Here is a 14,107-nt window from a genome sequence, read left to right as displayed (position 1 = left end):
AACCTCCAGTAGATTGCCTAACTGCTTATATATTTTCATTCCCACCTCTGCTCAATCATGAGGGCTACAAACTTCTTTTTTTAAAGATACCCAAGAAGTTGCTGGTTTAATTCAATATAGGCTTGGCAAGGGAATTGGATATGTATCCAGTATCAAGCAACCCGCCTGTTGGTTGATAATCATGGTGAGGTTGGCCCTGAAGTGGGGCATCTCCCCTGACATGGTCCATGTGCCACAACCCCTCCTAGGTCGCCATTGGGAGGGATGTTTTTGTCCATTGGCCCCCAGACAGAGTCACCCCCTCCTGCACTCATTTACCTGCTCAATTAAGTATCCAACCCAATGTCTTATCTGCCAGAGTTGTGACAGTTGCTATGAGTTTGGTGAAAACCTGCAGACTGGCCAAATTATCTGCAGGAAAAATTCTTCCTTGGCCCTGAATACAGTGACTGAATAATACCATATAAGATAAAGATAAAGGTAAAGGGACCCCTGACTATTAGGTGCAGTCGTGGCCAACTCTGGGGTTGCGGCGCTCATCTCGCTTTATTGGCCGAGGGAGCTGGCGTACAGCTTCCGGGTCATGTGGCCAGCATGACTAAGCCGCTTCTGGCGAACCAGAGCAGCGCACGGAAACACCATTTACCTTGCTGCCGGAGTGGTACCTATTTATCTACTTGCACTTTGACGTGCTTTTGAACTGCTAGGTTGGCAGGAGCTGGGACTGAGCAACGGGAGCTCACCCCGTCGCAGGGATTCGAACCGCTGACCTTCTGATCTCCAAGTCCTAGGCTCTGTGGTTTAACCCATAGCGCAACCCACCATAGCAGGATCATAATACCATCCTGGCCATTCACCTTCTGGCAGACCCCTTCCAGCCTGGATGTGTGGGTGGTGAATCCTTCACTGACCTCCCAAGAGGGTAAACCACATGAGGCCATCCTCTTAAATACAGTGGGGTGGGCTTGGCTCACCCCCTTCCACATGACCTGCTAGACAGGTCCCCCCTGTTGTTCTGGCATGGAACCTGGCTTCCCTTTCACCGAGACCAAGCAGAGACTGTGCTGTGCGGCCATTGCCACTCCCCCAGAGCCCCAGGTGAGCAGATATTCTTCATGCAATGCATAATTATCCTATGTTATTAATTACCACAGAACATTGCTTTAGTTACTATTGTAAATTGTTTTAATTAAATAATTAGATAAATACCTAGAGGGTAGATATGTAATCAGAAGCACAGACTCTGTACTCAGCAAAGGTATATTTCTGACTACCATGGAAGCAGATATGTCAGCATTCCCTCCTTGTGAATATCCCTAGGGTTTTGCTTTGGTCGTTTCTCATGAAGTGGACCATTAGTTTGACTAGCATATCAATTCATCTAAGTTCTTCGTTTCAGTTTAATAAAGATTTTCAAAGCATTCTGCCATTCTAGAGCAGACTAGTGAAAAAGAAAGCTGAGGGAGTTACTTGTAGCTGACTAAGTTTTACTCAGATTAGACAAATTGAAATTAATGGGCCAAAGTTGGTCATCTTCATTCTTTTTAATGGGTTTGCTCTGAGTATGACTGGAAACAACCCACAGTTTCCATCTGCCTTCCCAATCACATTGCATCATCTATAGTGGGATTGATGACCTATTATTTTCCAGATATTTTGAACTACCTTCCTTCATCCCTGACCACTGAACATCAGGTTAACTCAGAGAGAGTGTAGCAGAAGGAGGGGCACATCAGTGCTTCTGTATCCTGGCAACTGCATGTCTTCTGTCAGGGACTGGGCAGAGGAGGAATGGTGGACACTGCCGCCCCCCGGCTGTTCCAGGGAGGAGGAAGAGGAAGACAGTATAGATTTACAACAGGGGGTTGAGAGATGTTGCAGCTCAGAGGCAGATGAGGGGGAAAGTTGGGAAATCATGGGAGAGCCAGAGCAGCTGGCTGTCACATTGTCATTAGCAAGCATTCCAGACCCACCACCTTCCAGAACCTGGAGAGCCTCAAAAGTAGGAGAGCAAAGAGCTTGAAGGCAGAGGGCACTTAATGGCACCCATAGAAGAGGTGATGATGATGATGATGATGAATGAGGAAGTGGGAGAGACGGGTGGGTGGAGATTCACTCGGGACAATGCCAATATCCAGGAAGCTGGGGTCTATTGCCTCTCTCTGTAAAGTTTGAAATAAAAAAGGACTGTAAGAAACTTTTCCTTGTCTTTATACTTTCCTGGGCAACCAGCCGGGAGCCGCTGACAGCATCCTGACACTTTCACATTTTCACCACCCACTTCTCGACTGAATTGTCAGAATGAACTTTGCATCATTCTGAGCTCGTTCAGGGTGGGTGGAAATTGACCGAACCACATTTCAGGGTGCTGGATTCGGCTAATGGTGGCCAGCTAATGACCTATCAGTTACCTGGTGCCAATATTCTCAGATGTACATCGAAACACCTGCTTGTCAGATGTGTGTGTCAATTACTTTGGCAAATTTGCATAGCATGTCACCTGGAACTGCAGAGGGCCTGGCAAGTATGATTGACTAACATATATTATTGGATCAGGCAGGCCTGCTTTGCCATCCTACACACTTCTGCACTATCTTTCACCTGATACACATTTGCTGAAGGGAATAAAGGGAAATATTTATGCTTCAGATTGTATGCAGTGAATATATCAAGAGTGAAGCAGCTTCCTGCTGGGTATATTTGCATCTGTCAAACAGGAAGGAAAGCAAGAAGAGACAGCAGAAAAACAGAGAAGGACTGCTTTTGATCATTTCAGGTTTGTGACTGAGCGCTACTATGTCTCTCCAGGTAGATGAACACAACCATCTTGAGTTCAGTTTCCATCTGGATAAAATGATCTGTAGGCTACCTCTGATGATGAATTTCTTCCCTATAAAGGTAACGAATGCAAGAAGATTTAATGGAAATGCCTAGCACTCCACATATCATTGTTAGTAGCAAAGTTTGCTTGGCCTTCCAAGATTTAAGCCAGTTGTGACCAAGCTGCAAAACAGCAGCAGCCATTGTTCTGCAGCTCAAGTGATCATTATCAGATGAATTGGGCCTGTCTGAGGGTTTTGCCTAACTCGCAGCAATCGTCACAACTTTGGTGTACCTGGCATTAGGTTAGTTCCTAGTCTTTGGTGGTGGGGGACTTGTGACCCTCTGCTTTTCCCTTCTTGGTGGTGGGATATCTTGATAAAGGAATCCACTTGGAGGTGCTTCTGTGCATATGCCCAGGTGGGGACTAGGGCCATAGCATTCCCCAACATGGCAAGTCTGTGTGGGTTGTACCTCTTGGATATGTGTCATAGGTCAACCCCAAATTAGGCTTGATCCACAGTATCCCTCCAGCAGGAGGGCTGGAGCCAATGGAACCTACCCAGTGCCAAGCCAAGTTCACATCTGTAATCAATAAAGTTGTGGCCTAATTTAACCCCACCAATGTTATCTGTGGTCCTTAGTTTTACTGCTGGGGCCTGGTGGGGGTGAGTTCATGGTGCCTGGGAAAACAAGTGATCATCATAAGTCCTGAAACTTCATAGGGATAAAGTGACTTCCTCACAAGCTTTCTGGGCTCATCTGTAGCTTAGAATAAGAGCTGCATGTCCTCCAAAATCTGGAAAGGTTCATTTCAAATGCCAACTCCTCAGTAGATTGCCTAAGTGCTTATACATTTTCAGTTTCTTTCTTCTTCAAGAAACAGGGCTACAAACGTGATCTTTTAAAACACACACACAAAAAACGAATAAATGGCAGAATGCACCAGAAGCTGCAGGTTAAAGTCCCTCCCACAATATATATATTTTAATGGGATGTATATTTAAGTAAGTTCATACAGAATTCAATGAGAGACAGGAAGGAAAACTTAATAGTGCTTGCCATAACTATACATCCAATTTTAAAGAGATCATAAAAATCAAATAAACAAAAAGAAATAGAAAAATTCCATTAACAAAGATATAAAGCAGTAACCAATAATTATCCTCCATAGCTCAATCAGCATGAATAACAACACCATTACACATTAACAGCTATCATAAACAAAATAAACAGTCTTTCATAAATTAGCTATTGGTTTCCAGGTGGATCATAGTTCCATGACTATTAGAATGTGATAAGACCTGTTTACTGCTTTAAAAGCGCTGATGGTTCTTTAGGTTTGTTTTCCATAGGTATGTAGTTTTTAGTTTGGGGATTTTGACTATTACCTCCAGGCTTCTGATGATATTCTCTTTCTCTCATATCACCCACCAGTTTGGTGGAAGCTAGAGGCAATGTTCTGGCTATTTGCTATTGGTTTGTATATTGAACGAAGTCATAGCAGAATGACACTTGTTCTTTGTCCACTTACAAGTCTCGTTTTTCTCCATTAATTTTTTTCCAGGAAGGCAACATGCCAGATTTAATTATATGAAACATATGGGGTGGAATTTAACATTGCCCTACAGGGAGCATTCCATCAATACATTTCTGCTGGCCACATGTAATGATCTGCTGTCCGGAGGCTTCTCCAGACCCATCTGCAAGGGAATTTGAAGGCTCCTCAGGGGGCACAAGGGGAAAGGGGAAGCCATGTTGTGCTAGGTTTCCCCACACTCTGACCATGACTGATCTTGCTGCCATTAGTATATGGCAGTAATAAATGGCATATTAAGTCCTTATTTTTCAAACTCATGTTTTGGTTGGTATATATCAATAGTCTGCAGGCATCAGGTTGCCAAAGGCTATCATTGGCCTGTTGGGCACCACCGTGTTGTGTTCTGGTCTGATGCCGGCGGATCCACAAGATGTTGCAAGATCACAAACAACATCAAGTAAACAACTTACTCTGACAAAGGTTAGGCACAGACCGTTAAGCATAATTGTTTAATTGTACTGAAATATACTCGGAGTCGAGAGTGGATTTCATGCTCTTTATTCAGCTCATAGTGGTGAGGAGGAATGACTGTTCCCTCAAAATACCTGCTTTATATACATTACTTACACAATGGGCTGCACGTGATTGGCTAATTCCAGGATTCTCCTGTAGGCCAATCAGGTTGTGGATTCACTTCCACCTGGAGCTGGATTGCGTGGCTCCTGTGGACCAGTCATACTGCTGCATTGTTCTAGGACCAATCAGACTGCTGCATTTTGGATCCTATTGTTCTAGGACCAATCAGACTGCTGCATTTTGGATCCTATTCAACTCAGTACATAACATGTACGTTGAAATGGAAAATGACCTTGTGTATGCCTATATGTGTATTGAAGCTAAGAAGAGCTCTATGAGCATCTAAATGGGTTGATAATTAATTTAGGATGTTAGGGCAACATTTGGGGAACTTACGGCCCTCCAGATGTTGCTGGACTTTTACTCCCATAATCCTTGGCCACTAGCCATTGCAGTTCAAGCTGGAGTCCAACAACATCTGGAGGGCCACAGGTTCCCTGGCTTGAAACTCATTGGAAAAGAATGCATTTGAAAAACATATTCTTTCCCCTAGATCTGTTAGTCAATACAACATGAAGTTCTAATCCATCTGCACTGATTGACAGACAGTGAGGCTATACTCCATTTTAAGGCCACATAAAGAGTTCACATATACTAGATTAGGAATAGGAGAGGTCAGGAGGGATTCATCTTTCTATTAACAGAAACCACTACCTTCTCAGATAAGTTTGCTTCGGGTCAGCCTCACATTAAGACCTGTGAATTTAGATGGAACTATATGTTGAGTTCTTCTTCTCTGTCTGTCTGTCTGTGATGTGAAGCAAAGTCATGACATCATCATGTTGTCTATTTCTTTGCCCCTGCCAATAGCACCCAGTGATGTGATTCAGGGGATGGTAACATGCACACATTATTATTATTATTATTATTATTATTATTATTATTATTATTATTATTATTATATCATCTTTTAGGAGACATCTGAAGGCAGCCCTGTACAGGGAATTTTTTTTTTACTGTTTGATGTTTTATTGTGCTCTCAATATTCTGAGTGGCTCAGGCAATTCAGTCAGTTGGGCGGCATATAAAATTATTATGATAATGAATTTAAAAAGGGAGAGTAGACGTCAACAAGACAATGCCCATTTGGGGTAGTTGCACCATTATTTAGCATAATGTATCAGTCATTAAAACTTCCCAAGACTGACAGCTATGGGCCCTCTTTTTCTTGGTCATTTCCAAAGGAAAAGAAATGTGCACACTGTGGCCCACAAAACTGCACAAACAGCAGCCCAGTAGGAATTATTAAATTCGAAATGATGATCATCACAAGCCTAGCTGAGTGATAGAAATTAATGCGCCATCTGAACAGTTCCCTTTTTTTATCTCCCTGCTCTGCACTGATGTTCCTCATTTGAAATGAATCTCTCTAGACCTGAAGGGTATTCGGAAACAGCTGATGAGGCCCATAATAAGGATTCCAATCTTTGTCTCTGCTCTGAAATTAGACATATGTCCTGGTGTGTTGACATTAATTTGCCCTGTTGTAGCTGCTATATAGGGTTTATTTTGGAGCATTTTAATAGAATTGCAGGGGAGATAGCTGCTCCGTTGAAAAAGAAACCGGGGGGGGGGGGGAATCTGCTGAGAAAGCGTAATTCCAAAGGTTAATTTGAAACTGCTTCACTTGTCACAGCTTTTCTCTGTTTTAATATGTTCAGAACAGGTATTGCAAACAGGTATTTCACACGGAATAGTGTTTCAGATGAGGTATTGCACTCTGGAAAAAGAAGGCACAGCTCAGTGATAATTCATGTTACACTGTATTATTGCTTACAGGAGGAAGTTTGGTTGGTATTGTGCTATAACTAAGCTGATCTAATGGTATAGTGCTTGGGCACATGCACATCTTGCCTCAAAGTAAGCCCAATTAAGCACAATGGGATTTACTTCTGTGTAGATATGCACAGAATTGCCTTGTAGGAATCTGATTTGTAAACCAAATTTTGCATGGCACTATCTAAGTCTCAGATCTGATTTGGCAAAATAAGGTTAATATATTGACCTACCTTACAGGTTTATTGTAATACTTACTAAGTTAATGGGTATTTGAATACTCAAAATTGCTACATACATGCTTAAGAATAACAGCTGCACCAGTAATGTTTGTCCTCTTTAGACACCATAGATCCATCTGAAGGATGAGGTATTTTAAGGCTTAGAAGTCATAGGGAGTAATAAGAACCCACATGCAAAGCGATCAGCAGACAGATATACAGAATTAGCAATATACATAAAACAAACAAAAGGTTCAAAAATTAGTGTGGGTAAGCAATGGTACCAAAATGGTATTGTGTCCAGAAACTATAAACAGCCTTTTTCGGACTATTGATGGCATTGGTATTATCTGGCAATGTATCAGGACCGGCTCTATCATTAGGCAGAGTGAGGCAACTGCCTCAGGTGCAAATGCTTGGGAGCAGCAAGGGCAGTCTTCATGGCTATTGCTGCTAAGACCCTTCTGTCAGAAGGCAAGAGTCGTACATGCCATAACTCAAGGACAGTGAAGGACATTGTCCCATTGCCAGTGTCAGCACACGTGTCAATACAGTCAGCTTTTGTATGTAGTATGACAGGGGGCGCCATCTTGTCCTTTGCCTTAGGAGGCCAAAAAGTCTTGGGTTGGCCCTGCTTTATATGTGAACTTGCTCAGTCGATAACATTCAGTTGCATTACAAATGAAGTGTCATTTCCCTCAGAAGCTCTTCTGTTACTCAGAGTAGTAAAAGAGATTCTGCACCTCTACAATCAGCATTCAGCAGACCAGGCATTCCAAAAGCCAACAGCTTTGTAGCTGGATGTGCGAAAGTCCTTTTCATGTCCATCCTTTACTTCCAATGCAACTTCTGTTAATTGCTGTGAAACTATGTGAATTGCAAAGTCAGCTTCTTTGTAGAGGCAGCCACAGAAGTTCTTTAATATTAAGCCCTTGCTCTTCACGAAATACTCACTAATTGCTGTGAACTATGTGACCGTGCCACCCAACCAAACAGCCTTTTATTTGGATATATATATATATATATATATATATATATATATGGGTCAGTTCTTTGAATTGTTTCCTGAACATTTTTGATGTAGAGTCATTTGCATCCCACAAAACTTGGGAGGACAATTTATTGTGACTTTTTGGTGTGATATATATCAGAGACCTGTTGTTGTTAGGGTTCTAATTATTTATCTATTTGAAATGAGAAATCATCCATCATCCAAAAATGGATTTTGAGGTGGAGGGGAAATCAAAATAAAAATTACAATATAAAACAAACTATCAATGTAAAAAAAAAATGTGTAAGAAGAAAAACCATCCAAGCAGCCAAAAATGTCATAATCTAAACTGAGCAAAACCAAAGGGTGTATCAGCGGAGGATTTAGTCGTCTTCTTTCTGAGCTGGAGTGTTTTTGCTGCAAAAAATTGCCCATAGAAATCAATTGGGGGCATCCAAGATTTTGATATACAGTGGTACCTCGGGTTACATACGCTTCAGGTTACAGATGCTTCAGGTTACAGACTCTGCTAACCCAGAACTAGTACCTCGGGTTAAGAACTTTGCTTCAGGATGAGAACAGAAATCGTGCTCCGGTGGCGCAGCGGCAACTGGAGGCCCCATTAGCTAAAGTGGTGCTTCAGGTTAAGAACACTTTCAGGTTAAGAGTGGACCTCCAGAACGAATTAAGTTCTTAACCTGAGGTACCACTGTAGTTGAATTAGATGAGGATGTGTTCAGAGGAGACAAATCGCCATCCTCACCCAGCAGCTCCTCAGCCACATGCTCATGCGTACACAACATGGATACTTAGCAACATTTGGTCACAGGGTCCTACTATCAAAGAGGATTTCCTAATCCAGGGCCAGTCTTAGACATTGTGCTGTCTGAGCCAGTACAGTAAAAGGTGTCCACTCCCTAAGGGATGGTACATCCATCTTACCCAAAAGCAGCCAAGATATTTTCGTACGCAAGACAGAAAATTCCACAAGCACCTCTATCCATTTCTGGCAGCTTTTTATTTTTTTAAGCAACAATACTAAATCCGCTAATAATTTAATTGCTTTCCTGATACCGAAAAATCAGCTGCCTTAGGTGGCCAGTTCATTTTGCCTAATGGTAGGGCTGGCCCTATCCAAACCCAATGAGCAGCAAGATGGACTTCCCCTAACTCATTTGTGGATGAAAGTAGGTTCAAACATTGACTAGTTTGGTCCACCACCCACCAGGGCCCTGATTGGCCCAAAATATTTGATTTTTAGCAGGCAGGCTGTGATTGTGAGGGGACTTTCTGCCCCTAGGCAGACTACCCATATTCCAATGCTCCCTACAGGAGTGGAATTACGGTTCAGCCCCTTTCCACCCCCAAAGTTTTCCACCCCACATTTCCAGTTAAAAATCATTTTAATAGGAAGCTTAACCGCTCAAGTTGACATGCTATTGGAAACTGAATGTTTGTCATTTGAGCTAGATAGTCCATTGATTTAACCTAGGAGTAAGAGATCTCTTTATTGGCAAACTCCTGCTTTTACAGTGAGGATGTTTTCCTTAATATTCCACTTAGGTCTATACCATTGCAACATATTCCATACAAACAAGGGAATCAATAGCTTAGTTACAGAACAGCCAGTGTTCCACCACAGAAACAAGAACGTAAAGTGTTGATGAAATCTCTAAATCAGATCCCCTGAAATGAGAGCTAATCAATTCCATTCCAGCTGACTGAATTTATGTACACAAGAAGAAATTATACTGCAATCTCCTCTTTTGAGACTGACACAGAGAGGGAGAGACAGAGACAGAGAATCCTCAGCAAAACATAAGAGGGTAAGCTCTAGCTTTTGCTCTTCATGTAGTCTGGTCTTTTATGAGGCCTAATATTGATTGAAGGCTTTTTCCAAAGAGAAAATGGCGCAAAAGGTTCAAAAGAATACATGAATGGAAGTAAGAGCAAAATAAGGATTGGTTGCAAAATAAGGCAGTAGCAAGTGGCCTGAGAAATTACTTACATCTCTACTAACTGCATACTTAGGGTTACTGCATTGCCTGTCACTCAAATCTAAACTAGATGTGATGACTGCCATGTTTCAGGGTGTTGTATAGATGGTTTTTGTTATACAAACCCCATAAGCCCACTTATAGGATCAATTTGATCAGCAGTCATAAGAGACAATGTCTTTCCTTTGCTGGCCCCCAGATTGTGGAACTTCCTGCAGAGGTGCAGATGGACCCCAGCTCTTCACATTTTAAAGCAGGGTTTAAAAACACATTTATTCTGGGCCACTTTTATTTATTTTTATATTTATATTCCACTTTACCTCTAAGGAGTTCAAGTCCCTGCCCCCCCCATTTTATCGTAAGAACAGCCTTGTGCGGTTTGGCTGAGACACGGTGACTGGCCCCAAGGTCAACCAGAGAACTTCGTGGATGCATGGGGCTTTGAACCCTCATCTCTCAAATCCTAGTCTAACACTTTACACACTGCGCCACACCGCCTCTTAATAAAGGCTGGTTCTTTAATGGATGACATTTGTCTTGCACTATTTCATTGTTTTGTAACTTCCCTGTTTTTAAAGACTCCTACCACTGCTTTTAAATTGCTGGTGTTTGACGTTAGTGTGTTTATATGAGATGTATGCCTCCTTGGGTGGCCTGTTCCCCAAAAGACAGACTATAAACAATTTTATAAATTAGTAAGAATGGATAGGACAGGAGAGCTTGAGCCGATTCGAGACTGGGCACCCATGGGAACTTTTCTGCTATTGCGAACAACAGGCGTGGGGAAGCTGGGCAATGAAAAAGAATTCAATCCTCAGTTCCTATAGGTGGTATATATCCATTCAAAATATTTCATGGTGTGTTCAGACTACACTGTACAACGTTTCTGATGTAAGAGAGCATTTTATGGGACATAAAGTATCTCAAAATATTAGGGTGCTGTCATAGTTGTTACGGCATTTGGCTTATTAAGTCTGCAATCCTGGGTACCTGGGAGGAATTTTTATTTTTTGCTAAGCCAGCTCCAGGCTGGTGTAGCTGATGGGCACAAGGACTAGGTCCTTTGGGAGATCCATTTTCTGGATCCAGAGCCACTGATGCTGTAGCCCTGTCCTGCTTCCTTTAAAAAACACAAAAAAACACACAACAACACTACCTTTGGGGATTTTATACTTACCACCAGCAAGAGAACCACCCAGCTCTTCAAAGCTGGTTCTCTGATGTAGCAGAACCCCCTCCAAACAGCAGTGTTTGCTCCCCTCCATTGATGGAGGCCAGTAGAGAGGAGACCACATGCAATCCTCTCACACAGCCATCAACACCAGGGGGGGATTAATATTGCACTCTCAAGGTGGAATGTTATGCACATTTACCTGGGCGTGAGCGCCCTTGAACTCAACAGGCCTTATTTTCAGGACTGCACTACAAGAAGCAATTTGCTCACCTCTCCTGGCTAAGTGCAGTTTATCTTTAGAGGAGAAGGTGCTAGTGTAGGAACAAGGACCTCAAATGCTTGCATTATTATTTATTCAGTCCAACACACTCTGATTAAAGTCTTTGTTGGGGGCACAGCAATCTCGATACATATAATGGGAAATTTCAAACAAATTTATTAATGGCATTGCTTACCCTTCCTCTGTTCTGCCAGTGGTTTGGAGGGATGGCTTCACAACTGCAGCTCCACCACCCAGGGATGGGAAGAAGCAAAAGGTCAGATACACACTGCAGTTTTCACATATTAAAACAGTCGTCAAATAGGTGCTGACATTACAAGATAATATTCCTTCTGGTGTGAATGTTCTTTGTAGTTGTTACCTTATAATAACTGCTACTAACCAGTATTACAGTGAAAGCAATTAGGACTGTTAACTCCTGGCTCCCAAAAGGGAATGCTTATGGATTTTTAGATACAGGGATAGGGGTGAGAAATTCAGCTAGTGTGACTTACCGCTTGAATTTTCTGCAGAATAAGGACACCATTCAGGGATGCCAGTGGGGAGGGTCATCATTAGTGAATGGAAAGTCTGAGGGGAGCAGAAGGGCTATCTTGAACTTCACCCTGCTGCTGGGGAAGCCATGCCAAAAGTTCTCAGAATATTTTGTCCCCCCCCCCGAAAATATTTGAGATTTTTCTTTTTTGCACTCCCATTTTGTGATGGGCACCATTATCCTTTCCAATGCCCTTGAATGATACTAGATCCAGAGCATTGTGGGAGATGCAAAATAGTGGCCTGGTTACCAATGCAGGTGCCGAGATATATATATATATATATATTTATATTTATATATATATTTATATATATATATATTTATATATATAGTATTATTATAATATAATATATTATATATATTTATATATATATATATTTATATATATAGTATTTTTCGCTCTATAGGACACACACCAGACCATAGGACGCAGCGGACCATAGGAGGGGGAGAACAGGGAAAAAAAATTCTCTCCCTCTCTGCTCAGCGCCCCTTCAGCGAAGCGGCTGGAGAAACGGAGCCCCTTCCATTTCTCCTCCCGCTTCACTGAAGGGGTGCTGCGCAGAGAGGGAAAACTGTGCAGCGCCTCTCAAGCGAAGCCTGGAGAGCAAGAGGGATCGGTGATTAATAGGTTGAAAAAAAGAAAATAAGCAGTGCTTATCATAATGAATGCTTATCATAGCTGGTGGTGAATGAAGCTGGCTGCTGAGCATGCTCATAACCTTACGTTTTGTCACAGAGAACGCTCACCAGCTTCCTCTTCCTCTCCATTTCTCCATGCTTATATTGATGTGGGTAGGAAGAGGAAAATGGAAGAAGGAAAGCTGAGTTCTGTACCTCCTGAAGGAAGCTGATTATGTACCAGCCTACACTTTGGATGGGAATTTGGATTGGCTCGTAACTGAACTGGAGAAGCTAGCTTATGAATTCTGATCCGATGGGCATACAGAGATTGATGCACCCAATGTGGCGGCTTAGATTTTCATGGCACACTTCAGCTCCTCTCAGCGAACAACAGGGTTTCTAGTCAAAAGATATGCAGCCTCCTGGATCAAGCCAATGGCCCATCTAGTTCTGCATCCTTTCCCCAAAGTGGCTAGCAAGGTACCCATGGGAAGCCTGCAAACAGAATCGAAATGCAATAGAACTCTCCCTCTTTGTGATTCCCAGCAACTGGTGTACAGAGCCATACTGCCTAAGAGGTAGAACATAGACTTCATGGCTATTAGCCATTGACAGCCTCATCCCCCATTTGTCTAAGCCTCCTTTAAAGCCATCCAAGTGGGTGGCCATCTCCACCTCTTGTGGGAGTGGATTCTGTAATTTAATTGCATGCTGTGAAAAGAAGTACTTCCTTTCATCTTTTCTGAATCTTCCAACATTCCGTCATGCTTTGAAAACCATTGCATAAGGTTAGCAGCAGCAGAGGGTTGAAGGAAGGGGGTGGGGGGGAAACCCACCTTCTCTCATGTTTGGTAAACTTAGCTGGAAGGAAAATGGAACGCCGACACAATCCAAATTGTGATCTTTTGAAAAATGAAATTTATTTGGAAGGCAGAGCTGGTGCAGGTCAGGCCACCACTGAAAAATAACACTATATTTTATTATTCTAGAATTGCATCTGACCAAAAAAAACCCCAAAACCAAAAACAAAAAACCCAAAACATACAAACTGTCACATTATGAAAAGCAAAAATAAATGATTATATGAAATTGTAGTTCCTGCGTTCCATATGGAAGTTGCAGCTGGGGTGGAGGAACCAATCTTTTGATTTTTATAATGCGTCTGCAAAGAGTGCAGAATTCAAGTGGATTTTTGAGGCAATTCCCACTGTCTCCTGCACATTTCTGCTCTCCCTTTTGCAGTCTGCAGTTGTTTTGACTGTTTAATTAACTGATTCTCACTGCTCAGGTTAGGGTCAAGGGTGCCACATTGTCCAAAAGCTGCTTCAGTTGATGGGGAGAGGAGGCAAAGGGTTGTTTATCTGCAGGAGCTGTAAAATGCTCTTCTTTTCTATACTTCACAAGGCTGCAGAGTACATTCTTTCTCTCCCCCCCCCCTTTTCCTTTTTCATAATTCTTTGAGAGCTGATATACTGCTAAGGCACTTGAACTCTATTATGATGTCAAGCATCTG

The sequence above is a fragment of the Podarcis raffonei genome, chromosome 6 (genome assembly GCF_027172205.1).
Source record: "Podarcis raffonei isolate rPodRaf1 chromosome 6, rPodRaf1.pri, whole genome shotgun sequence".
Lineage (NCBI taxonomy): Eukaryota > Metazoa > Chordata > Lepidosauria > Squamata > Lacertidae > Podarcis > Podarcis raffonei.
Note: the sequence above shows the minus strand (reverse complement) of the source record.